This window comes from Herpailurus yagouaroundi, unplaced genomic scaffold, assembly GCF_014898765.1.
Source record: "Herpailurus yagouaroundi ecotype Mexico unplaced genomic scaffold, PumYag 141, whole genome shotgun sequence".
NCBI lineage: Eukaryota > Metazoa > Chordata > Mammalia > Carnivora > Felidae > Herpailurus > Herpailurus yagouaroundi.
Window position 1 is genome coordinate 17,915,976 of NW_024412396.1, and position 27,449 is coordinate 17,943,424.

A 27,449-nucleotide genomic window follows, 5' to 3' on the forward strand; every position below is an offset into this window, starting at 1 on the left:
CCTTTCCCATATGGATTTTGAAGTCTTATGAAATTCCTTTTGATATTTATCTCGCCTTCCCTCACCACTTTATGTATGTGACTAGTAAGGAATAATAAGTCACAGAATCCCAGAAGTTTCTCAGTCACTGTCTTGAAGCAGAATGCTATTTAAATATATTTCGGAAGAGCTGTTTGTAAAATGAAAATGAATGTCATACCAGGCTTTATGTATGTTCTATTGAGAAAATAGATTTAGCCTTAGAAACTGTAGTGTTACCATTTTCAGGTATTGACTGAGCTGTGGCAAATCTCCATCCAAAAGAGATCGTGTAAATGTAACACAACAGGTCAAACTTTGCGACTGTTCAAAGCCCGAGTTTTGTGCTGAACCAGAACTAGCAAGGCATAGTTACCATCTATACTATGTCCTCCTCTCTTTTACAACATGGTTAAATTAATCTCTGACTAAGCATTAACCTTAAGAAATTTTCAAGGGAGAGTATTACTCTAGCATGGTGGGCAAGTTTTATATAATTTTCATTTGTCCTCATCTGTCCTTTCCTGATGTACTTCATTTTCCCATGCTTAATCTTAGCACAAACTATGGCAATTAAGACTTGCTTAGTTATTGTGATTGGCAGTTTTTTGGCTTAGGGACTTTAAGCACTTTAAATGTAGTGAAAGAGTTAAAAATAAAGAAATATAAATATAAACATAAATAAATTATCTATATCTATATCTATGTTTATATCTATCTATCTATCTATCTATCTATCTATCTATCTATCTATCTATCTGTCTATCTATATATATAAAGGCATTACACTAATTGAATATCACTCCTATCAGGTCAAATGGAGTGTTTAAAAAAAAACAAAAACTTTAATTATTCAAGCTTAACAGTTAGGTGCACTGAGTCACAAGTCCTGGGTTTATCTGGTATATTTCAATAAAATCGAGGGAGTCCTAAAAAAAAAAAAGTTCTACTTCTTGGAACCCTTGGAATTAGGCAGTCTATGATTTCATGCTTTTCTCCTGTACTTGACAGTTATTTTTCCTGGGTCTTTACTTTGAAGCCTTCTGTGTCTTTCAAAGTTTTTGGCATACAATAGAAATTGCATGTCTTTTCCAAAGGAAGTTTTTCCTTTTAGCTTTGTTAAAAAATTATATTAGGTCACCTTTTATAGAATTCTATCACTTACTGTATTTAACTATTTTAAGCCTAGGAAAGCCTATCACTAAGACATCATGGAGGGTATATCAAGGGGCAATGCAAGCTATTATCCTAGACCAATGTTGTGACTATTCTCTTTATTATTTATTGTCTTTGTATCTGTCTTATATCCTTTCAGCCATTTTAGATGAGTGAAAAATTAGAGGACAGAAAATGTTGGAAAATAGGATCAGATCTTCCAGTAGGAGTAAAAGATCCAATTAATTAAAAATAATTTAAAACTTTTCAGAAATTACTTATGTTTTGAAATAAGTCTAGGGACACCTGGGTGACTTAGTAGGTTAAGAGTCGGACTTCAGCTCAGGTCATGATCTCATGGTTGGCGGCTTCAAGCTCTATGTGGGGCTTTGCACTGACAGCGCAGAACCTGTTTGAGATTCTCTCTGTCTCTTTGTCTCTCTTTCCCTCTCCTGCTCATGTTCGCTGGTGCTCTCTCTCAAAATAAATAAATAAACATTAAATGAGCCCAGATGGCATCTTCTCCTGGAATTCTTTCCTTTCACCATCTGATAATATAAAAGACCTTTATAAAACTCAGCTTATATTTGTCACAACTCAATTTGATTTTAATTATTTGTTTCTGTTCATTGAGTGTGGTCTGTATCACATATGACTGTATCCCCAGCTTCTAGCACAGCACTCTTATATGGTAAGCACCAAACAAGGTTTTATAATTAAAAGTAATGGTTTTTAAGGGCTTTTCTCTCTGCCATGACATAATTGAGTATAGAGTACTACCTATATGGAATCCTTATTTAATCCTCTTATACACCTTAAGTGGGAGGTTGTATTATTGCCCCATTTTTATGGTGATAACCTGAAGCATAGACAGTAGAGTTAAGTGTCTTACTAAAAGTCATATAATGATTAAGCGGTAGCATTAAGATTCAAAACAAATAAGTACTCCCATCCCTAATAACCACCATTGTATACTGTTCCTCAGTGAACAAATGGTGCTTCCTAATTTTGACTAGAATCCTAAGATGCCTCAAAAGTCTAATTTTGATCCTTAGCATATTTAGAAAGTAAATATCTGATAAATGCTATCAGATAAAGCTGCAGCAATATTGAGAGGTCTCCTCTTTTACCTTTGTTGGACAAGCTGATGTGGAATTAAAGATCTGAGAGCTGGGCATCCAGAAAGAAGAGGAATTTATATATATAAATATTACATATATTTATATATATAAATTTATATAATAGATATGTTATATATATGTTTATTTTTTTTTATTTTGAGAGAGAAAGAGGAGAGAGAGCATGAACAGGGGAGGGGCAGAGACAGAGGGACAGAGAGAGAATCCCAAGCAGGCTCCATGCTGTTAGCGTGGAGGCTGATTTGGGGCTCAAACTCATGAACTGTTATATCATGACCTGAGCTGAAACCAAGAGTCCAACATTTAACTGACAGAGCCACCCAAGCTCCCAGGAACAGAAATTTTAAAAGAAACATGGTTATCAGGTAAATCTGTTAATTAGCCCTGAATACTCAAACTTTTCTGGTCAACTAGTTTCTCCTACATGATTTTAGCATGCATGCATGGTTTGCATACTTTTAAACTTCACATCACATCAAGGGCCTTTACTATTCTGTGTTTTAGTGTAGTTATCATTGTATTCCTCTTGACCTTTTCTTAAGTTTTCAGTTTAAGTGCAAACTATATCTGGTGAGAAATTTAAGTGGAAATCATTTGGAGTTATAGTACCTGCAATGCCTCTGAAATACATTAAAAAGAACAATAGCCGTGATAAAGTATTCACAGCTTCTAAAAAATGTATTCATTTATGTCTGCTGAGCATTGCTGAACAAGTTTATTTAAAGTTAAATTACCTTTATATTTCCTTGCTTCTGTTCATTTCAAAGCAGTAGGATACTATAGCCAGACTTCCCTTGAGCAACCAAAAAGTGAGAAGCTATATAAAACCCAGATATTTAACTGATTGCTTCAAACAATTGCTTTGAAAATTCAGTGGTGTTTTTGATGAAAGGCCAGCAAGTAAAATGTTCTATCAAGCCCATTCTTAGGGAATAAATTTTCAATCATTCATCTAATTTAAGGATATGAATATATTCAGAAAATCCTCAGATGAATTTATGATGCAACCTGAAAGCACAAACAGCATATTACAAAAATTACAACAAATAGGGTTAAAAGGGACGTTAGTACCACAATGCCAAAGGAGTTCTGTGTGGGTTCCTAATTAACCCTTTCACTGCATTGTGTCCTTTGCGTTTGCTCATGAGGTGGCGGCCGACTTCATGCTATGCAGAATGGTGATAACTAAGCTCTATTGTACAGTTCTCTAGGCGGCTACTTCTTTAAATTGGTCTGCCAGCCGGCAGCTGGGAAGTCAGCTCTGCAATATTTTAAAACTGACAGACTGGAGAAATGGGTGATTAGAGCTCAGCACGTAAAGTATTTCATTTTGAGGGGCAGTTTTTCAGAATTTTCTCCTTTTTAATAGTGAATATAAGGAAAGTCACTCTTCCATTATTTGAAAAACAACGGAATCATCTATTAACTTTTTTGCTAATAATTTAACTCTAATTTTAAATATTCCACTCCAGTGTGTTTAAATTCGCTTGTGGTGAGGATGGCAGTAACAATCCAATTGGAAAACTGGGTGAACCACTTTAAAAACACACAAACCTAATTATTTGGTTAAATAGTATACATTTCTTTGGAATTCTGTTTTGTATTAAAAGGATAGGATAAGTTTTTTGGTTTTTTTTTTGGAGTATGTTTTGAAAATTGTCGGGACTTTCCTGTTCTACTGAAATCTTATCAGCTAATGTAAATGAACCTAGAGACAAATTTTGACTTTGTTTTTTATCCTATGTACTTGAGAAGGTTTACTATCTAGGTCAAGGTATTGTGTGACTCTGAAAGTAACTTTTCCCTATTTTATGTGCAAAAATGAAATGACATTTTCTTAAATTGTCAGCAGAGGCAATGGGATATGCATCTTTATTAGAATGCTGCAGTCCTAATGAAATTTGAGGCAGATTAATGAAAACTATCAAATATGACATAATCTTTAATCTGGGAGAGAAAATATTGTATAAAAACTGATTCATGTAAACATTGAATATACATAAAATTGATAAAGAAAAGGATAGTTTCATACCTGCCCCCAAAGGTTTGGACTTTATTCTAAACTGTAAACACCTCTAGCTCACCTCTAGATATGAACATTATTTACATTCAAGAATGGCTAATAAGTTTTTGAGCATCCATCTTGAGTAATTAAGGCTGTTTTGACACTAGTTCTAAAATTATATTCAATATTAATGCCATGTTGTAAGTCTCATATAACATATATATATGTCTATAATATATATATAACATATATGCATATAACATATAGACATATGTATGTATATAGACATATATATATAAATTATTGAAGTGTCATATAAAAGTAAAACTTTAAACTTTATTATTTGATATTTTTAGGTTAGTATTTTTGATTATTTTACCCTTATTAGGCTTCCACTTAAGCCACTGTTTGCTGGGGTTATGAATTTTTCCTCTATCAGTTCTATTGTAAGTAAAGAATGGCTGGTCAGAGGGAATTTGTATTGCACCAGATTGAGTTTGGTTAGAGGATGATTTAGGAGAGTTGATCTGAGTTGACTAGATAGACCAAATGAAAGGACGTGATCTCAGCATTGGGCCCTCTGTGTCCATCCTCCTTTCCTCATCTGGCCACTGTGGCCACGCAGCCCTGACTGCCCACTTAACAGTATGGATCATTAGACAAATGTGTACTAGGATGTTTGCAGTCATTCTCCATCTATGGAGCAGATGTATGTAAGTCCTATGCATCTTATTCCTAAATAAATGGAAAAAGCACGATAACTTATTGTAATGCTCTTCTACAGAATGGTCATCAGTCATAAGAGTAAGCCCTGAAGGAGGCACCTGGGTGGCTCAGTTGGTTAAGCATCTGACTTCGACTTCGGTCACGATCTCACGGTTGATGGGTTTGAGCCCCGTGTCAGACTCTGTGCTGACAGCTCAGAGCCTGGAGCCTGCTTCAAATTCTGTGTCTCCTTCTCTCTCTGTCCTTCTGCTGCTCGTGCTCTGTCTCTCTCAAGAATGAATAAACATTAAAAAAAAAAAAAAAGTAGGCCTTGAAGTGGACGTGGCTGTCTCTTATGCAAACAAAACCTCAGTGATATTTGTTCACTTTTTAACAGAAAAGTTTGAGAATGAGTGGAAATTATGAGGAAGATGTGCATGATCATTTTTAATAGAGTGGTGTTAAGAGTTAATAAGGTGTGAAACAATTAGCTGAATGGCTTTGGGCTTGTTACATAATTTTTTAAAGATTATTTTACCATCTGTCAAGTAAGGATAATCATAGTATCTGATAGGATTGTTGTGAGGATGAAGTAAGGCAATATTATAAATTCCTTAGCACAATGCCTAGTATAGTAAGGGCTCAATAAATTATTTAAAAATTTATATAATGTAATAATTGAAATCAAACAAACCAAGAAAAAATTGAATCTCAGGCTTTATACACAAAATGTAATTTCTTAAGCCATCACCATATGGCTATGTAATTATTTCCACATAATCTCACAGAATTAAATAACAAATATTTTTAAATCTTTAAATGTTGTTTTCCCCATAAGATTGTCATTTGAGAGAAGACCGACAGAGTTTCCCAAACCAAAAATAAATAAGTAAATAAATAATAAATAAAATCATCCTTTTAACTATATTTTTCTTCAGATATATAGTTTTAACTACAAATGCAGAATATTGCAGAAGGTATTCTACCTTTTACCATGGTTTTTCCAAACATAGTGTCTATTTCTTCTGAGGAGTTGGTGTATTAGCAATGAAGTATATTGTATTTAACTAGTAATCAAACATATATTACATAAATATGTATGTACACATAAATGTATATGATATATATATATATATATAAAATGGCCATGTGAGGTTTTCTTATAAGGCTTTGATGTTAGAAGGAATTTCCAAAAGTAATTATAAAATTCATTGCTTTTCTTGGTATGATGTTTTTATGCCAAAGTTATAAAACATTTTGGCTGTCTGTAACAAGTCAGCAATGTATGATTTAATTTCTATTTTCATTTCTTTGTATTTTTAGACAAAGCATTTCCTATTTAAATCAGATAAGTATTTTCTAATGTTCTAGGACTTTACTTAATTCACTGGGCATATGGTGGCTTAATTCACCTATTCATCTCCTACCCCATTTCCAGACCCATCCTAATAGCAGTCACTGTTTTCCTCATCTTCTAAACTGAGCATCTGAGTCTGCGTCTCCGCTTAAAAAAGCAAAAACAACCCTGTAATAAAATATCCAAGCTGCTACGGGAAATGATTAAAATGCTGTAAACAGACTAAGGACACATATTTTTGTATAATCTTTGAAATTGAAACAGCTATTGCTAGTTAAAAGGATAATTTCCTTCTGCTTGCCTTTGAAGATTAGTACTGTATTTCAAATAGTAAAAGAGAAAGATTCTTACCTTGCTACTTTTGATTAGGAAAGGCAATTGTGGGCAGATGAAAGATCAGAAAAACCTCTATAAGATTCTTTCTTCAGAGGTAATGGAACTTGGGACCTTTGAACCAATTAAAGATGTTTTTCATTTTAAGATTCTACTTCTCGGGTGTTGAATATCAGTTCAAAGCTGGATTGAAAATCAGAGATGTGCACAAATCTCATACTGGCTCAAGCAGTTCCAAAATATTCCAGCGACTCACTGAGGCATTGAAAGCCATGTTTTCATCTCAGTCTGAGATTCTTAAGCTGCCAAGAAACTACAGGGGGTGGGATTTTATCCCAAGATATCATTCATAACACAGATGCCAGAGTCAGCCACTGACATCCCTGGCTGGTTCTGTGGAACTCCAGTCAACAGCTGGCTGCTTGTGCTGCCAAAACAATCCAAAATATTTTGGGCTTCCCAGCTTTTCAGAGAGATGGGAAGCATATAGTTATTCTATTTCCACTGTTATAACGAAAGCCAGAAGATGCCATTTAAAAATGATTTGCAGCTTGGAAGAAGGAAGGTAAACTATCAGTGGTATAATCATGGTCACCAATAGCCTGTGAGCAAATAAGGAAAAGGAGTCCCCCTCTTAGAAGATATAGGCTCTTAAGAGCAAGGCAGAGTCATCAGATGTCATTTTTGTGTGAAAGAAAATATGCCTCCTTCTGTAGGCAGAGAGGAGAGCTTTGTGCACTCCACTCACCATATGACCACTGTAGGTGGTGAACCTGAATCTCATAGGCCTCTAGAGCCCAGATGAATTTCTTTTTTAGGAAGTATTGATGCAGCAATTATAATACCTTTGGGCATTCTTAACTTATTTACCCAGATTTGCTCTCATCATCATTGCTCAGATATCCACCTTTAAATATCAGAAGGGAAAAGCCCATCAATATATGTGGTTTTCCCCCTAGGTAACACAGATCCTAAATATCAGGTGCATGTAAGAACTAGGATTCCAACATGATCTGATCTGTTATCATACAGTGAGCTTTACTTTAAAAATGTTCTGGGTTTATAAGAAATAATTAAAGGCATGCCAAAATTAGATCCCTACGATCACAATAGTTTGTAAGATCAGTGAAGGTGCTTGTGTTAGTCCTAGCTATACCATCATTTGCTGTGATATTGGCACAAAACATGTGTTTGATGAATCATTATTGGCAGAAAGAAGGAAGTAAGGAAAGGGAGGAGGGAGAAAAGGAGGATGGAAGATAAAGGGTGAAAGTTTTTTAAAAAGCTTTTAAAAGTGTAATATCATTTAGAAAGTAAAGCTGACTGGATTTTTTGAAATTTCTAACAGAATACTTTTACCTGCAGAAGATTAAAAGACAATTTTAATGTAAAAGATAAAGATTAAAATTCTTGATCCACTTGTTCCTTTTTAAAAAATTTTTTATTTAATTTTTATTTTTTAAGTTTATTTATTTTGAGAGAGACAGAGACAGCATGAGCAGAAGGGTAGGGAGAGAGAGAGAATCCCAAGCAGGCCCCACACCACCAGTACAGAGTCTGATGCGGAGCTGGAACCCACAAAACCGTGAGATCACGACCTGAGCTGAACCAAGAGTTGGACACTTAATTGACTGTGCCATCCAGATGCCCCCACTGGTTCCTGTTAAAATAATTATTTTCCTGAGTGGAAAACAAATGAACTAAAAACAAAGTAAAATATCATCTGGATATACTGAGTAAAGCTCATAATATGGAGTGATAACAAAAAACCCACAGGCCAGATGGCTTATAACAAGAAAGATAAAATAGTTATTACAGAGATTAGACGAAAATCAACATAACATTATAGCCAAAAGCCACAGAATTGATGGCAGCAATAATACATTTAGAGAGGGGGAAAATAGGTTTTTAAATGTTGAAACTTTATGATTCAAAAATAATCTATAATTTAGTTTCCAAATAATCTAGTTCATTCAAATTTTTACTTTAAATAAATTATTTCTATTGATTACCTATTAACATATAAAGAACCCTGTTTAAAAAAATATGTGATCTGAACCACAAATATATCCAGAGAATTGACTGGAACTTAGAGGCGTTTAGAGTGAGAATATAAATTGGCCCCTTAGACACAAAGCGAGAAAGAATCTAGGCTGCTGCTAGTGTTGTGGGATGTCTGGGATATGATTTAATGCGTGAAGAAAATGTACTTTGAAGAGACAATGAAAAACTAGTCTCAAGAGGGATTTTATCTATAATTGCATTTTATGTGCTAGAATTATGAGACAAAGGCAAGGGCACTGACAGAGTGTTGAGTGAGCTGAGGGCAAAATCTGCCTATGACCAGAGTGGCCTTAGGAAACCAGAGTTTGCCAAAACCACACAGTATGGGATGCTGTAGATGTACTAGTGTTTATTAATGATGCAATTGTGAGTGTTCAACATCTTTCCAATAAGAAAATTAAACTGGAACAATGTGAAGTGTCATGAGGAAATAATGATTATGACAGTGAAAACAATTGTTATATTTGAATTAGGAAATTTCTTTACATTGATAAGTTGGGCAGATAAAAAAGTAATGGTGTGGAAGAGTGTGTATGTAGAAAATTGTTGTGCAGTAAGGCTAGTTGGTGACATATTTCAGCCACGCTGTTTAAAGCCAATAAAAAATTGTTTTCCATGCGCAGGGGGGTGGAGAATACCTTTTAATGCCAAATCCTGAAGAATAACCAAATTCTTGACTTTCAAGATGCTTGGACCCAAAGTTTCCCATATGCTACTATATTAATTTCTTTCCTTTGTGACTGAGATCTTAATACATTAATAAGTTGAGTAGACATTCAACAACACTGTAAAAATAAAATACAGAGTCCTTACAGACAAAATTGACTCATACTAGAAATCTAGCTTTTATACAGAAGTCCCTTCAAATAGTAATTAGTGGGGATATTCTTCAGTGGAACGTGATTTGCTTTACTTCCTGCTAGAGTTGTTTATATACATGAGCTTATTAGCCTATATCGTGTAAGCGTGTGTATATCTATGTGGAAAGGGATGAAATGTTATTTTTTAAAATTGATTAAAGAAAAATCCTGAATCCTTTTGTGATTTCTCTTAAATTTAATGTCAGGAACACATTAAAATGTAAATACTTCAGGAAACTCTGTATCAGTGATGGCCTCTGGCCACCTCAACACAGAACACATTTGAGATCATAGCAATACTGAAATACCACATACTTTAGATTTATCCCATTGAGTAATTTGTATGCCATTTGTATTTTTTTAAATGTTTACTTATTTTTGAGAGAGAGCACTAGCAAGGGAGGGGCAGAGAAACAGGGGAACACAGGATCCGAGGTGGGCTCTGTGCTGACAGCAGCAACCCGATGCAGGGTTCAAACTCACGAACTGAAAGATCATGACCTGAGCCAAAGTCAGACGCTCAATTGACTGAGCCACCCAGGCACCCCAATATTTGTATTTTTGAGTGAACACTGTGTACTGGCACAGTATTAGATTCTGTGAGGACATCAAAGAAAAAAGATTACTCCTGTCCCAAAGGCGATAGAAGTTTTACTGCAATTTTCTCAAATAAAAATGTAATGTAGCTCCTGAATTGGTCAACTTTTTTGGGAGAGTAGCATGTTTGTTTGTTTATTTGTTTTTTCTAAAGATCTCAGAAAAGATTTTAGCTCAGGGGTGCCTGGGTGGCTTAGTTGGTTAAGCATTCAACTTTGACTCAGGTCATGATCTCTTGTTTCGTGGGTTCAAGCCCTGCATCAGGCTCTTGCTGACAGCATAGAGCCTGGAGCCTGCTTTGGATTCTGTGTCCCTCTTTCTCTGCCCCTCCCCCGTGTGTCCTCGCTCTCTCTCAAAAATAAATAAAACATTAAAAAAATTAAAAAATATTTTAGCTCAGACCATCCTACCAGATGGAAGGATTGAATGGAGGCTTTACATGGATTTAGTAGAATGAGGGAGGAAGTTGGGGGAAATACCAAATTCACAGCACTTCATTGAGAGCAGGAAAGTGATGCCAGTTAAGATATTGAAATCCTGCAAAACTGGCTTATGACAAAGGCAAGAACACATTTATTTGTGATTTCTGTTCAACAGGTCCATGAAAAATTTTTGTTGCATTTGTACCGATACTAATGGCTGCCATAGACCATTGGTTTGAGAATTCAAATCATATTCTCCCTTCTTATTCTTTTATAATTTGTTCAAATGTCTAAGGCAGAAGGTAAAGGTTGGAATAGGGGTTTATACTTTTTAAATAATCTGTGAGCCAAGTTAAATGTGTATTTTTAGAGTAACCACTAAGACGTATCAAGATAATGATTCTGGGTCTCATATAGTGGGAAAGAATAGATAAACTCCCTGTATATTAACACAAAATGGGGTATAAAATGCACTCATAGACAGGAACTATCTTGTGGATGCACATATTAACAAGACATTATGAGTACATTAAAACATTGGAAGGAGTTTAAGTAGAAGCACGTAATAGGCATTTATTCCCTAAATTATCCTCAGGGTTCAACAAGGAGGGTAAAGGAAGATGAGTCTGGAAGTATGAATGGGAGATTATAAAATTATGAGGAAATTTACTAACTTTTAGTAAAATTAGTATTACTAGGAAGGGTCAGAAGCAAGGAAAAGACATAGCAATCAAGTAGGTATAGACACCCAAGGGAGGAAAACTTACAGTCTGTAAGAGAATGTGTAAGTATAGTGTAAATATAGATTATTTGCACTTAGGACATTTTCTGATTTTCAGAATTCAGCTTTGGCACCTGAGTATAACCTGAGATTTTTTTCTTTATTTCTTCCATCACTTACATTTTCATTAAAAAATTTTTTTTAATGTTTATTTTTTATTTTTGAGAGAGAGAGAGAGATAGAGATAGAGAGAGAGAGAGAGAGAGAGAGAGAGAGAGAAAACATGAGCAGGGGAGGGACAGAGAGAGAGGGAGACACAATCTGAAGCAGTCTCCAGGCCCTGAGCTGTCACTACAGAGCCCGATGCTGGGTTCAAACTCAAAAACCACAAGATCATGACCTGAGCCAAAGTCCAACACGTAACCAATCAAACCACCTAGGCGCCCCTATGTTGTCATTTTTAAAAGCTGTAGTGATTGAAGTACAATTTGATAAAACGTTCTTTTCTAAAGTTGTGCAGCCAAAAGCTGAACCCCAAAATTTCTGTATCTCCAATAATTTTGCTCTAAATACTTGGGAAAATGAACTCTTGATTTGGATTAAGAATGGGGATGTTTCTGGGAATAAAGAGCCACTTGTTACTGTCTCCTGACCAAAATCAAACCAAATAGTCTGAGACATGCTAGTGTCCATAAGAAGGCCTGTAAAAAAAAATAATATAGTAGGAAATTTTCACTATGTATTCCAATAGAAAACTCTAAAATAAGATTGTTGTTATGATAATGGATCTGCTATACTGGGTTGTTTCTTAATTCAGTATCTGCCTTAAATGACCATGTTGTTGAAGCTTTAGACCTGGAGTTAATGGTGAGCTCTGCAATAATGTTTTATTCCTGAAAATGAAATAAGACCACTATTTCTTTTGATATAAGATGTTTTTAACTCAAACGTATTTTTTTTAGGTAACTATATATTTTTTATTTAAATCAAAGTTAACATGTAGTGTAATAATGATTTCAGGAATAGAATTTAGTGATTCATCACTTACATATAACACCCAGTGCTCATCCCAACAAGTCCCCTCCTTAATGCTCATTTCCCATTTAGCCCATACCCTCACTCACCTCCCCTCCAGCAACCCTCAATTTGTTCTCTGTATTTGAGAGTCTCTTATTTTTTGTCTCCCTCTCTGTTTTTATCTTATTTTTGTTTCCCTTCCCCTATCTTCACCTGTTTTGTTTCTTAAATTCCACATATGAATGAAATCATGATATTTGTCTTTCTATGACTGACTTATTTCGCTTTGCATAATACCCCCTAGTTCCATCCATGCTATTGCAGATGGCAAGACTTAATTATTTTTGATCACGAAGTAATATTCCATTGTAAAAAAATACCCCCTTTTCTTTATTCATTTGTCAGTTGATGAACATTTGGGCTCTTTCCATACTTTGGCTATTGTTGATAGTGCTGATAAAATATTGGGGTGCATGCGCCCCTTCGAATCAGCGCTCCTGTATCCTTTGGATAAATGCCTAGTAGTGTAGCTGCTGGGTTGAGGGATAGTTCTATTTTTAATTTTTTGAGGAAACTCCATACTGTTTTCCAGAGTGACTGCACCAGCTTGCATTGCCACCAACAATGCAAAAGAGATCCTCTTTCTCCGCATCCTCGCCAACATCTGTTGTTGCCTGAGTTGTTCATTTTAGCCATTCTGACAGGTGTGAGGTGGCATCTCATTGTGGTTTTCATTTGTATTTCCCTGATGATGAGTGATATTGTAGCTCATATATATTAATTACATTTTGTAATATTTTATTTTTTCCTGCCCCAAAATTTTATTCAGAAAAATGTATTATTATAAAGTTAAGATATTCATTTAGGGGCGCCTGGGTGGCTCAGTCAGTTGAGCGTCCGACTTCGGCTCAGGTCATGATCTCATGGTTCGTGAGTTTGAGCCCCGCATCAGGCTCTGTGCTCAGCTCAGAGCCTGGAGCCTGCTTCAGATTCTGTGTACACGCCCCTCTCTCCACCCCACCCCTGCTTGTCCTCTATCTCTGTCTTTCAAAATGAATAAACATTAAAAAAAATTTTTTTTTAATTCATTTATTGGGGGATTTAGGTGAGGACAACTTACAGTTGTAGTATTTAAAATAAAAGTGATTCCAAGCCTACTTTCACACTTCATTAGATTGGAGAAAAAGAGAAAACCATAAATTATACATATTTCACAGACACATTTAAAAGAATTTAATACCTGAGGTTTTTTATGATATCAGAAATTAGGTTCCAAGGGAGGGCTGTTGGAATGGATTTTTGAAAGTCTTAAGCCCTAGAACACACACATACTGTTACAGTTCATGGTGAAGTGAGCTAATAAATACTTTGGGGGTCATGAGTGTACAAAATTGTTGCCCCTCCCCAAGTTAGAGTGTAAGAGGGTGAAAGGGTCTTCTTTTGGGTTAACTCTGAACTAGATATAAACCTTCATAACTTTTTGATGAATAGAATCACCAGGCTGCATTTATCTTCTCTATTAGCTACATTTCTTTTCATCAGTACCACTTTTTCACCCTGGCCCTGCTCCCAACCCATGCAATGACTTTACGCAAATCCTTAATTGGGCATCACACTGAATTGTTTCATTGCATAATATCCCATTATCTTCTGGAGAATTTTCATGAGCATAAAGTTAATAAATAGAAGTTGTGATTCCTATTTCTAAAACAACACTATTAACAGGTGGATTTATTATGAAATAACAAAAAGCTTAAGCTTCAGATCCCTTTGCTTCCCCCGATAGATGCCCTAGTAATATATTAATGTAGTTGAATAATTTTATAAATTAAAAGAAGTTTAACTGCAGTTAGTTAAGACCCATGATCTTTTATCACACTTTCTGTTCATTATACGTTTCCTTTTCTCAGGTGGTATTTTGTAATGGTATGTTTGGTTTGCAGCTAAAGGGGAAGAGGAGTTTAGTGGGATATATTTGTTTTATAGTCATTTTGTTTATAATTACTGCTGCTTGCTATCCTGGTGTAAGAACTCCCACACTCACTGCTCTGCTTTACCTGGTTTTTGTAAGCCTAAGGTGCAGGGCCAGAAGTCTCATTGCAGTATGATAATGGCCCACGGCAATGGAAATATATGGTTAGTAGAAGAGAAACTGTTTTAGCTGTATGACAGCAGAAGTAATTTATGGAACTATTTCCAATTATTAGCACATTTTCTAATGGGTGTTGTGATTCAAAGAATATTCAATATTTGTTTCAATGTAACATAAAATGCTGTGAAATTGTACAGTTTATATATGAAAGAAATGAGATTTTCAAATTTGACAACAATCACAGTTAAATATTAATAAGCTATGAACTGAAACATTTCTAAATTATTAGTATTAACAATTAAATATAATAGAAATTCTCTTTTATTTTTTGAATTCAAATATAATTAACATGCAGTGTTATATTAGTTTCAGGTATACAATATAATGATTCAACAGTTCTATACATTACTGAGTGCTCATCACGATAAGTACTCTTAATCCCCTTCACTTATTTCACCCATCCCCCCACCCACTTCCCCTCTGGTGACCATCAGTTCTCTATGTTGAAAGTCTGGGTTTGTCTCTTTTTTTTTCTTTGTTCATTTGTTTCTTAGATTTCACATATGGGTGAAATTATGTGGTATTTGTCTTTCTCTGACTGATTATGTCACTTAGCCTAATACCCTCTAGATTCATCTATGTTGTCGAAAGTGGCAAGATTTCATTCATTTTTAGAGTCAAGTAATATTCCATTGTATGTATATACTACATCTTCTTTATCCATTTATCTATCAATGCACACTTGGATTGCTTCCATGTCTTGGATATTGTAAATAGTGCTTCAGTAAACACAGGGGTGCATGTATCTATTTGAAATAAATTTGTATGCCAACCATGCTGGAGAAAAGAGTGTTATGTCTCAAAGACTAAATTTTCTTTTGATTCTATATAATATAGAAAAATGAGGTATTATAATAATTACAATAAAGGATAGTAAGAGTGGAAAAGTTTGCTTAGAAGTTGATAGTAAATGATTTCTAGTAGGAAAGTGTCTTGTGTGTGCTCAGAGAGAGAAAAGTCTTCATTTTCATATGTGACTTAGTGATTCTCTTCTAGGAAACACTAGATCAAAAATGTCTATTTACCCATATGCATCTTCAGACGAAGCAAGCATTGATCTTAGTAGGATTATGGAAGAATATTTGAAAATGAAAATGAGAATCAAAGAAAAATGATGTAGTCAGAATAAAATAGCAAGAAACAACACTTAAGAGTAAGAAAAGGTTGAATAAATAAAAGTTGGGAAATAAATGAAAGTACACATTTCTTTTGGGACAAGCCAATTTAAAGTGGGACAGAAAAGAAGGTAGACAGAAAAGAAAGAAAAGAGTAGCATTTTGAACAACTTTGGAGATTAAATGCAAAAGTCAGGAAGAATCAGTAAGCCAGTACTCAAAACTACAAAAGGGTTTTCAAGCACTGCAGTGTCTCCATCACTGAGATGTGTCAGAAATAACTTACTAAAGAACATGATCACTAGACCTGTGTGTACACATGTCTTTTGTCACTTTGTATCTTTTCACTTGGGGAATAATCCTAGAAACACAATGCTGGAGAACAGTAAATGCATGTATAATTGCAGATATTGAAAAGCTTCCCTACTTAAAAGTTGCACAATTTTAGATTGTCACTGGTGATCTTTGAGAATGCCTCTTACTCCTCAGCCATACTGCATGCTGTCAAATTTTGGGGTGTTTGAATATCTAACAATTTATATTTCATGGCAATTTTATACATTTCTCTTATACTGAGCAAGGTTGATCATCTTTTAATATGATTAAGAGCTATTGACATTTTATTTTATTGAAAGCTATATATTTTATATCTCTTGATCATTTTTATACCAGGTTATTGATTCTTACTGATTTTTTTCTAGTTCTTTATGTAATTAGAAGTGTTAATTTTTCTTCTATAATTTAAGGTGCAATATTTCCCATTAATTTGTTATATATATATACTTTGCTCACGGGATTTTTTTGACAAGTAAACATTTTTTTTTTATTTTTATGTAGTTAAATTTAACTTTTTTTTCCCTTATTGCTTCTAGATATTAAAGACATAGAATTAAGAGAATTTTGCCATTCAAGTTTGTAGAGAAATTCATTTACATATTCTTTTAGTATTTGTATGGTTATTTATTTTAAGGTTAAATATATGAATCATTTGGAATGTATCCTGGGGTATGAGATGAGAAATAGATCCAGCGTTTTCTTTTTGGTTATTTACAAGCCATTTATTTAAAAAAAATCTTTTCCTTGATAATTAAAGAAACCACCCTTATCACATGTGAAATTTTCATATGCAATTGGGTTTATTTCTGGCATTTTCTATTCTGTTCTATGGTTCCTTTCTTATATTCGAGTACCAGTACACAGTGTTTTAATTATCGAGAATTTTGTTTAATGTTTGATAAAGCTACCCTGCCATCATTTTTTAGTTTTTTGAAGGGTTTCAGGCTATCCTAGCTTATTTTTCTTTCTTTTTAAAAATTTTTCTTTCAAAAAAACTATGAATCACATTAATTTTTACATTAACAGGAAATACTAGTATCTTTCTTAACTTCCAAAGATTGTCATACCAAAGTTCCATAGATGGATAACTTACTTATTATGTCATAGTTCTGAAAGTGGAAATCCAAAAATCAAGCTGTAGGTAGGTCTATACTTGCTTTAAAGTCTCTATGGGAAGATCCTTCTTTGTCTCTAACTAGTTTTTGGTGTTTGCCAGAAACTTTGCAATCCTTCATATTCCTTGGTTTTGTAGACTCATCACTCCAATCTCTACCCGTCATCGTTTGGCTGTCTTTGTGTGTGTCCCTGTCTCTCCAGACTCCAGTCATTGGATTAGAAACCCTCCCTAAACACTGCATCTCCAGAGACTCTATTTCCAAATCAGGTCACATTCATTCACAGGTTCTAAGTGTTAGGACTTTTTAGGGGACACACTTCAGCCCATAATAGTATCTTGATGATGTTGTCTTACTACCTTGGAAAATGAGGTACCAATTTATTCACTTATTTCACTATTATAAAGAAGTCCCCTGTGATATCTTCTAATGTTTTTTATATGTATGAAGCTTTTTGAGTTTTGCATATTGATTTATAGCTTGCCATGTTAATTGATCCAACTATTTGTAGTAAAATGAAAGTATACAACTGTAGGGTTGAAGTATCTTGTTGTTGCAAAACATTATTATTTTGCTTTCTGCATTGCAATTGTAAAGTCTCTCATCCTTTCTTTTCTCTAATTGCACTTGTGGATACCTGTAACACAGTGTTTAAGATTAGCGGAGATATTGGGCAGCCTTTCTTTTTTCCTGACTTCAGACTTTTTCATTAAGATGCTAGAAGTCACGATAAGGTGTGTGGGTGTGTGCACATGTGTGCATGTATAATATTTGTACGGTAAGCATTGCTATACTTTTCATTGTCAGAGTTTGAGAATTATGTTACATTCATCAAAAAAAGGAAATTTAAATACTTTTTCTATGATCTAGAATAATTAGCATCTGACATAAAAGCATTTCTTAACAATAAGCTACTATAAAGCCACTTGGGCCTGATGCATTTACCTGGGGGAGCTTTTTCACTACTTTCTGTGTTTTCTGTTGTCTTTGTTCAGTTCAAACTTTTTGTCTCTACCAGAGTCAATTTTGGAAGGTATTTTTGTTAAAAAAAAAAAAAGCAATTTCTTCTGTTATCAACTTGATTTGAATGGAATTGTGTAAAATGAAAAATATATTCCATCTTAACAATATTAAGTCTTCCAATCCATCTGAACATAGAGTGGTTTTCAATGTATTTAGGTCCTATTTAATTACATATTTATTTAATTACATTTAATTACTTATTGGTAATACATCTTATACATCTTTATTAAATTTAATTTTAAGTATTGTTTTGCTGCTCATGTGAATGGAATTGTTTTCTTAACTGCATTTCTTATTCATTGTTAGAGCACAGAAATAGATTATTGTATATGAATCTCATATCCTGCAACTTTGCTAAATTCATTAATTAGTTCTGGGAATATTTTTAATTTATTTGTTCTTCAAGATACAAATATCTTCTTTCCTTCTTTCCTTCATTCATTCATTCCTTCCTTCCTCCTTCTTCCTCTTCTTTTCTTCTTATTTACTTTAGAGAGAGATCGTGAATGGAGAGAGGGACAGAGGGAGAGAGAGAGAATCTTGCATACTCTCCATGCCAATGCAGAGCTTTACATGGGCCTGGATTCCAGGAGCCTGGGATCATGACTGAGCTGAAATCAAGAGTTGGCGCTCAACTGACTAAGCCACCCCAGTGCCCCCATTCTTCAAGATTTTCTATGAACAACATCATGTCATCTGTGAATACAGATAGTTTTTCTTCCTACGCTTGAATCTGAATACCTTTTATTTCTCTTTTGCCTAACTGCTGTGTCTGGAAGCTCCAGGTGAGAGTGGATATGTTGCCTTCTTCCTAATTGTAAAAAAAATAACTCACCTTTTCACCATTAAATATAATGTTAGCTATCGATTTTTCATAGATAATAATTAGGGTGAGGAATTTCTTTTACTCTCACATGTTTTTAAGTGTTTTTACAATAAAAGGGTGTTAGATTTTGTCAAATGCTTTTTCTGCTATATTGTCCTTTATTCTATTAATTTGGTGATTACACTGATAGTTATATATTAAACCAATCTTACATTCCAGGAAAACAATTGGTCATGGTAAATAATCTTTTTAATATGTTGCTGGATTGAGTTTGCTATTTTGTGGAGCCTTTTTGCATTTATATTCGTAAGGAATATTGGTCTGTAGTTTCCCTATGACCACTTTGTCTAGTTCTGATATCATTGTAACACTAACTACAAAATAAGTTAGGAAATGTTAACCTTTTCTAATTTTTGGAAGACTTAGGTAGGACCGGTATTGTTTTCTAAATTTTTGATAGAATCCACTTGTGAAGCCATCTGGATGTTGGATTTTATTGTGGGAAGTTTATCTTTTACTGTTCTTTTGCTGCTGTGATCACATATTTAGTGGCTACAAAATCACAACTTTGTTATCTTACAGTCTATTAGAAATAGACTTACAGTCTACAGAATATCTTACAGTATATTAGAAATCCAGCACAGGTTTTGCAGAGCTACAATCAAGGTGTTGGCAGTGCTGCTCCCCCTCTACCACACTGGAGGTTCTGGGAATTCAGAATTAATTTCCTTGTCTTTTCCCATTTCTAGAGGGCACCTGTGTTCCTTGGCTCGTGGCCCTCTTCATCCATCTTCAAAACAAGCAAAATTTTACCTCTCTGATCATTTTTCCATTTTTCATATCTTGGTCTAACTCCAGTCAGAAATGGTTCTTCGCATATAAGGACCTACATAACTAGATTAGAACTACTGATTGGTGACATAATCTTCCCATCTCAAGTTCCTTAACTTAATCATACATGCAGAGTCTCTCTTTTCCATGTAAGACAACATATTTACAGGCTGCAGGGTTTAAGACATGCGAATTTTGGAGGGACAATAATTCTGCCTGCCACATTTACAATTACTTAATTTCTTTAAATGTTATAGGTCTATTCATTTTTCTATGTATTTCTGAATCTGGGTAATTTTTGTGTTTATAGAAATTTGTACATTTGATATAGATTATCGAATTTGTTGGCATACATTTTTTCATGTTATTTAACTATAGTTTTTAAATCTTTGATATTGGTGATGATGCCCTCTCTTTTGTTTCTAATTTAATAAATTGAGTCTCCTCCCTGCCTCCATCCTTCCCTCTCTCTCTCTCTCTCTTTCTCTCTCGTTCTTTCCCTTTGAAAAAATCTCTTGGTCAATCTGAAACCTTACTAATTTTGGTGATCTTTTAAAGAAAAAACCAAACTTTTGTCTTCATTGAATCTCTTCATTATTTTTCTACCTCTATTTCCTGTGTTTGCACTCTGATCTTTATTATTTGTTTTGTTTGATATAGGTTTAGCTTGCTTTTCTTTTTTAGTTCTTAAGATAGAAGTTTAGGTTAACAATTTGAGATATTTTCTCTCTTTTAAGGCAGAGATTTATAGCTATAATTTCCCTTCAGGAGATACTTCAGCTGATGTTAAAAAAAAAAACAAAACAAAACCCAAAACATGTTTTATTACTGTTGTTGTTTTGTGGTGAAAAATTTTGTATTTAGCTTTAGCTAGCTGGACACAGTTTAGACGATCCTGATTTTGTTGGCAAGATCTGATGCATCATGGTGAGGAGCCAGTGAAACATGTGTCTTCTCAATATTGGGCCTGATTACGGTGTTGACTTTGTCCTCGACAATGTCATAGAGCTTCTTTGTTATTTTTTTAAATATGAAATTTATTGTCAAATTGGTTTCCATACAACACCCAGTGCTCATCCCAAAAGGTCCCCTCCTCAATGCCCGTCACCCACTTTCCCCTTCCTCCCACCACCCATCAACCCTCAGTTTATTCTCAGTTTTTAAGAGTCTCTTATGGTTTGCCTCCTTCCCTCTCTGTAACATTTTTTTCCCCTTCCCCTTCCCCACGGTCTTCTGTTAAGTTTCTCAGGATCCACATAAGAGTGAAAACATATGGTATCTGTCTTTCTCTGTATGACTTATTTCACTTAGCATAACACTCTCCAGTTCCATCCACGTTGCTACAAAAGGCCATATTTCATTCTTTCTTATTGCCAAGTAGTATTCCTTTGTAGATATAAACTACAACTTCTTTATCCATTCGTCAGTTGATGAACACTTAGGTTCTTTCCATAATTTGGCTATTGTTGAAAGTGCTGCTATAAACATTGGGGTACAAGTGCCCCTATGCATCAGCACTCTTGTATCCCTTGGGTAAATTCCTAGCAGTTCTATTGCTGGGTCATAGGGTAGATCTATTTTTAAAATTTTGAGGAACTTCCACCCCGTTTTCCAGGGAGGCTGCACCAGTTTGCTTTCCCACCAACAGTGCAAGAGGGTTCCCATTTCTCCACATCCTCTCCAGCATCTATAGTCTCCTGATTTGTTCATTTTGGCCCCTCTGACTAGTGTGAGGTGATATCTCAGTATGGTTTTGATTTCTATTTCCCTGATGAGGAGCGACATTGAGCATCTTTTCATGTTCCTGTTGGCCATCCGGATGTCTTCTTTAGAGAAGTGTCTATTCATGTTTTCTGCCCATTTCTTCACTGGATTATTTGTTTTTCGGGTGTGGAGTTTGGTGAGCTCTTTATAGATTTTGGATACTAGCCGTTTGTCCGATATGTCATTTGCAAGTATCTTTTCCCATTCCGTTGGTTGCCTTTTAGTTTTGTTGATTGCTTCCTTTGCAGTGCAGAAGCTTTTTATCTTCATGAGGTCCCAATAGTTCATTTTTGCTTTTAATTCCCTTGCCTTTGGGGATGTGTCAAGTAAGAAATTAGTGCGGCTGAGGTCAGAGAGGTTTATTCCTGCTATCTTTTCTAGGGTTTTGATGGTTTCCTGTCTCACATTCAGGTCCTTTATTCATTTTGAGTTTATTTTTGTGAATGGTGTAAGAAAATGGTCTAGTTTCATCCTTCTTCATGTTGCTGTCCAGCTCTCCCAGCACCATTTGTTAAAGAGACTGTCTTTTTTCCATTGGATATTCTTTCCTGCTTTGTCAAAGATTAGTTGGTCATACTTTTGTGGGTCTAATTCTGGAAACCCATAATTTTGTGGGTCTATTCAATTCCATTGGTCTCTGTGTCTGTTTTTGTGCCAGTACCATGCGTCTTGATGATTACAGTTTTGTAGTAGAGGCTAAAGTCTGGGATTGTGATGCCTCCTGCTTTGGTCTTCTTCTTCAATATTACTTTGGCTATTCAGGGGCTTTTGTGGTTCCATACAAATTTTAGGATTGCTTGTTCTAGCTTCGAGAAGAATACTGGTACAATTTTTATTGGGATTGCATTGAATGTGTAGATAGCTTTGGGTAGTATTGACATTTTAACAATATTTATTCTTCCAACCCATGAGCATGGAATGTTTTTCCTTTTCTTTGTATCTTCTTCAATTTCCTTCATAAGCTTTCTACAGTTTTCAGCATACAGATCTTTTACATCTTTGGTTAGGTTTATTCCTAGGTATTTTATACTTCTTGGTGCAGTTGTGAATGGGATCAGTTTCTTTGTCTTTCTTTAGCTTCATTATTAGTGTATATGAATGCAACTAATTTCTGTACATTAATTTTGTATCCTGTGACTTGCTGAATTCATGTATCAGTTCTAGCAGACTTTTGGTGGAGTCTATCGGGTGTTCCATGCATAATATCATGTCATATGCAAAAAGTGAAAGTTTACTTCATCTTTGCCAATTTTGATGCATTTGATTTCCTTTTGTTGTCTGACTGCTGATGCTAGCACTTTCAACACTATGTTAAACAACAACAGTGAGAGAGGACATCCCTGTCGTGTTCCTGATCTCAGGGGAAAAGCTCTCAGTTTTTCCCCATTGAGGATGATATTAGCTGTGGGCTTTTCATAAATGGCTTTTATGATCTTTAAGTATGTTCCTTCTATCCCGACTTTCTCGAGGGTTTTCATTAAGAAACGATGCTGAATTTTGTCAAATGCTTTTTCTGCATTGATTGACAGGATGATATGGTTCTTATCTTTTCTTTTATTAATGTGATGTATCATGTTGATTGATTTGCGAATGTTGAACCAGCCCTGCAACGCAGGAATGAATCCCACTTGATCATGGTGAATAATTCTTTTTATAAGCTGTTGAATTCGATTTGCTTGTATCTTGTTGAGAATATTTGCATCCATATTCATCAGGGATATTGGCCTGTAGTTCTCTTTTTTGCTGGGTCTCTGTTTGGTTTGGGAATCAAAGTAATGCTGGCTTCATAGAATGAGTCTGGAAGTTTTCCTTCCCTTTCTATTTTTTGGAACAGCTTGAGAAGGATAGGTATTATCTCTGCTTTAAATGTCTGGTAGAATTCCCCAAGGAAGCCATCTGGTCCTGGACTCTAATTTGTTGGAAGATTTTTGATAACTAATTCAATTTCTTTGCTGGTTATGGGTCTGTTCAAGTTTTCTATTTCTTCCTGTTTGAGTTTTGGAAATGTGTGGGTGCTTAGGAATTTGTCCATTTCTTCCAGGTTGTCCAGTTTGTTCGCATATAATTTGTCATATATTCTCTGATAATTGCTTGTATTTCTGAGGGATTGGTTGTAATCATTCCATTTTCATTCATGATTTTATCTATTTGGGTCATCTCCCTTTTCTTTTTGAGAAGCCTGGCTAGAGGATTTATCAATTTTGTTTATTTTTTCAAAAATAACAACTCTTGGTTTCATTGACCTGCTCTACAATTTTTTTAGATTCCATATTGTTTATTTCTGCTCTGATCTTCATTATTTCTCTTCTCCTACTGGGTTTGGGGTATCTTTGCTGTTCTGCTTCTGTTTCCTTTAGGTGTGCTGTTAGATTTTGTATTTGGGATTTTTCTTGTTTCTTGAGATAAGCCTGGATTGCAATGTATTTTCCTCTCAGGACTGCCTTCGCTGCATCCCAAAGCATTTGGATTGTTGTATTTTCATCTTCATTTGTTTCCATATATTTTTAAATTTCTTCTCTAATTGCCTGGCTGACCCATTCATTGTTCAGTAGGGTCTTCTTTAACCTCCATGCTTTTGGAGGTTTTCCAGACTTTTTCTTGTGGTTGATTTCAAGTTTCATAGCATTGTGTTCTGGAAGTGTGCATGGTATGATCTCAATTCTTTTATACTTATGAAGGGCTGTTTTGTGGCCCAGCATGTGATCTATCTTGGAGAATGTCCCATTTGCACTGGAGAAGAAAGTATATTCTGTTGCTTTGGGATGCAGAGTTCTAAATATATCTGTCAAGTCCATCTGATCCAATGTAGCATTCAGGGCCCTTGTTTCTTTATTGATCCTGTGTCTAGATGATCTATCCATTGTTGTAAGTGGAGTATTTAAGTCCCCTGCAATGACCACATTCTTATCAATAAGGTTGCTTCTGTTTGTGATTAATTGTTTTATATATTTGGGGGCTCCCCATATTCGGCACATAGACATTTATAATTGTTAGCTCTTCCTGATGGATAGACCCTGTAATTATTATATAATGCCCTTCTTCATCTCTTATTACAGCCTTTAATTTAAAGTCTAGTTTGCCTGATATGAGTATGGCTACTCCAGCTTTCTTTTGACTTCCAGTAGCATGATAGATAGTTCTCCATCCCCTCACTTTCAATCTGAAGGTGTCCTGTGGTCTAAAATGAGTCACTTATAGATAGTAAATAGGCGAGTCTTGTTTTTTTATCCATTCTGATATCCTATATCTTTTGGTTGGATTATTTAGTCCATTTACATTCAGTGTTATTATTAAAAGTTATGGGTTTAGAGTCATTGTGATGTCTGTGGGTTTCATGCTTGTAGTGATGTCTCTCCTACTTTGTGGTCCTTGCAACATTTCACTCACAGAGTCCCTTATAGGATCTCTTGTAGGGCTGCTTCACTGGTGATGAATTCCTTCAGTTTTTGTTTGTTTGGGAAAATCTTGACCTCTCCTTCCATTCTGAATGACAGACTTGCTGGATAAAGCGTTCTTGGCTGCATATTTTTTCTGTTCATCACATTGAAGATTTCTTGCCATTCCTTTCTGCCCTGTCAGAGCCAGTAGATAGGTCTGCTACTACCCTTATGTGTCTACCTTTGTAAGTTAGGTCCTGTTTATCCCTAGCTGCTTTCAGAATTCTCTCTTCATCCTTGTATTTTGCCAGTTTCACTATGATATATCATGCAGAAGACTGATTCAAGTTACGTCTGAAGGGAGTTCTCTGTGCCTCTTGGATTTCAGTGCCTGTTTCCTTCTCCATATCAGGGAAGTTCTCAGCTATGATTTGTTCAAGTACACCTTCAGCCCCTTTCTCTCTTCTTCTTCTGAAATTCCTATGATATGGATATTGTTGTTTTTGATTGTTTCACTTAGTTCTCTAATTCTCCCCTCATACTCCTGGATTTTTTTTATCTCTTTTTCTCAGATTCCTCTTTTTCCATAATTTTATCTTCCAATTCACCTATTCTCTCCTCTGCCTCTTCAATCCATGCTATGGCCACCTCCATTTTATTTTGCACCTCATTTATAGCATTTTTTAATTCCTCATGACTATTTTTTAGTCTCTTGATCTCTGTAGCAATAGATTCTCTGCTGTCCTCTATGCTTTTTTCAAGGCAAACGATGAATTTTATGACTATTATTCTAAATTCTTGTTCCATTATATTGCTTAAATCGGTTTTGATCAATTTGTTAGCTGTCACTACTTCCTGGATTTTTTTTGAAGAGAATTCTCCTGTTTCATCATTTGAGGTAGTCCCTGTGGTAGCTCCAAACTGCAGGGCAATTCCCCTGTGCTGTCCGGAGAAACTTGTGGTGGTGGTGGGCGGGGCTGCAGTCAGACCTGATGTCTGTCCCCAGCCCACTGCTGGGGTCACAGTGAGAGTGGTGTGTACCTTTTCTGCCCTCTCCCATGGGTAGGACTCACTGTGGAGTGGTGTGGCCCCTGTCTGGGCTGCTTGCCCACTGCCAGGTTTGTGGTCTGCTTCAATGGGATCTGGCCAAGGGCGTATTAGCTTGGGTGGATCTGCAAGATGCACATGGGCGGGAAGGGCAGGCTTACCTAGCTTTGCTATCAGTGGTCCCCCACAGGAGGAGCCCTGCAGCACCAGGAGGGAGGCAGGCTGGAGGGATGGATCCCCAGAAGCACAGCATTGGGCACTTGCATGGTGCAAGCAAGCTCAGTGATGGGAACTGGTTCCCTTTGGATTTTGGCTGGGGGATGGGAGAGGGAAATGGTGCTTGCCAGTGTCTTTCGCCTCCTCCTGCCCCTCAGCTCTGTCCTTCCGGGGCTCAATAACTCTCCCTCCTGGCGTCCTCTCACCCTCCTCTCGCCCTCCCTGCTCTCTGAGAGCAGAGCTGTTGACTTTTAACATTCCAGATGTTAAGTCCTGCTGGCTATCAGAACTCATGCAGTTCGGCCCCTCTGCTTTTGCAAGCCAGACTTCGGGGAATCTGCCTTGCCTGGTGGACTCCCCCTCCACTTCCCTGCTGCCTCCCACCAGTCCATGTAGCACATACCACCTCTCCACCCTTCTTACCCTCTTCCGTGAACCTCTTACCTACGCTTGGCTCCGGAGTGTCCGTTCTGCTAGTGTTCTGGCAGTTTTGTGGGTTATTTAGGCTGATGTGGGTGGAATCTAAGTGATCAGCAGGACGAGGTGAGCCCAGAATCCTCCTATGCTGCCATCTTCTGTCAATGTCACAGAGCTTCTTCACAGTCTCATTGGTGCTTGTTGGCCATGACATCCACAGTGAACACACGTGTATTGTCTTCTGTTTTCTTCACGACTAATGTGGGAGTCAGGGATCTTGATGATAGCAGAATGGTCAAGCTTGTTTCTCCTGGGGGTGCTCTTTCGAGGATATTTGGGTTGCCTTCAGGGATGCAGTGTCTTGGACTATGGACAGGTAGATGATGCATGGATCTTCTTTTTTTGTGTGTGACTGTAGACTCCTTTTAGCACTGCTTTGTTGGCCTTCAAAGCCTTTGCTTTGGCTTTGGGTGGGGCAGGGACTTCCTTATTTGCCGTCGGGACCATCTTCATGAAAGGGATTTCAGATGCCATAAGTTTTAATGTACTTTTGTTTTTATTCGTAGCAAAATATTATCTAACTTTCCTTGTGATATCTTCTTTGACCTATTGGTTATCTTTAAGTGTGTTAACTTCCAATATTTGTGAATTCCGCAATTTCCTTCTCTTATTAATTTATAATTATACTGTTGGCAGGAAAGGTATTTTATATGATTTCAATCTTTTGAAATTTCTTGAGTCTTATTTTATGGACTAGCATAGGGTCTATCCTAGAGAACGTTCCATGTATAACTGAAAAGAATGTGTATTCTGATGCTCTTGAGTAGATGTCTTATT

The 27,449-nt window shown here is 35.9% G+C and overlaps 2 long non-coding RNA genes across 2 annotated transcripts in view; one reads left to right on the forward strand and one right to left on the reverse strand.

Annotated features, from left to right (window-relative positions):
* The window catches only part of LOC121031693 (uncharacterized), a 60,459-nt gene extending 53,254 nt beyond the window's left edge, over positions 1–7,205 (reverse strand). Inside the window, exon 1 of the long non-coding RNA XR_005790851.1 lies at positions 6,731–7,205. This is a non-coding gene — a long non-coding RNA (uncharacterized LOC121031693). The remainder of the gene's footprint in view (positions 1–6,730) is intronic.
* LOC121031692 (uncharacterized) overlaps positions 1–27,449 on the forward strand; it is a 276,759-nt gene that overhangs the window by 55,440 nt on the left and 193,870 nt on the right. The gene's annotated exons all lie outside the window — the stretch shown is intronic.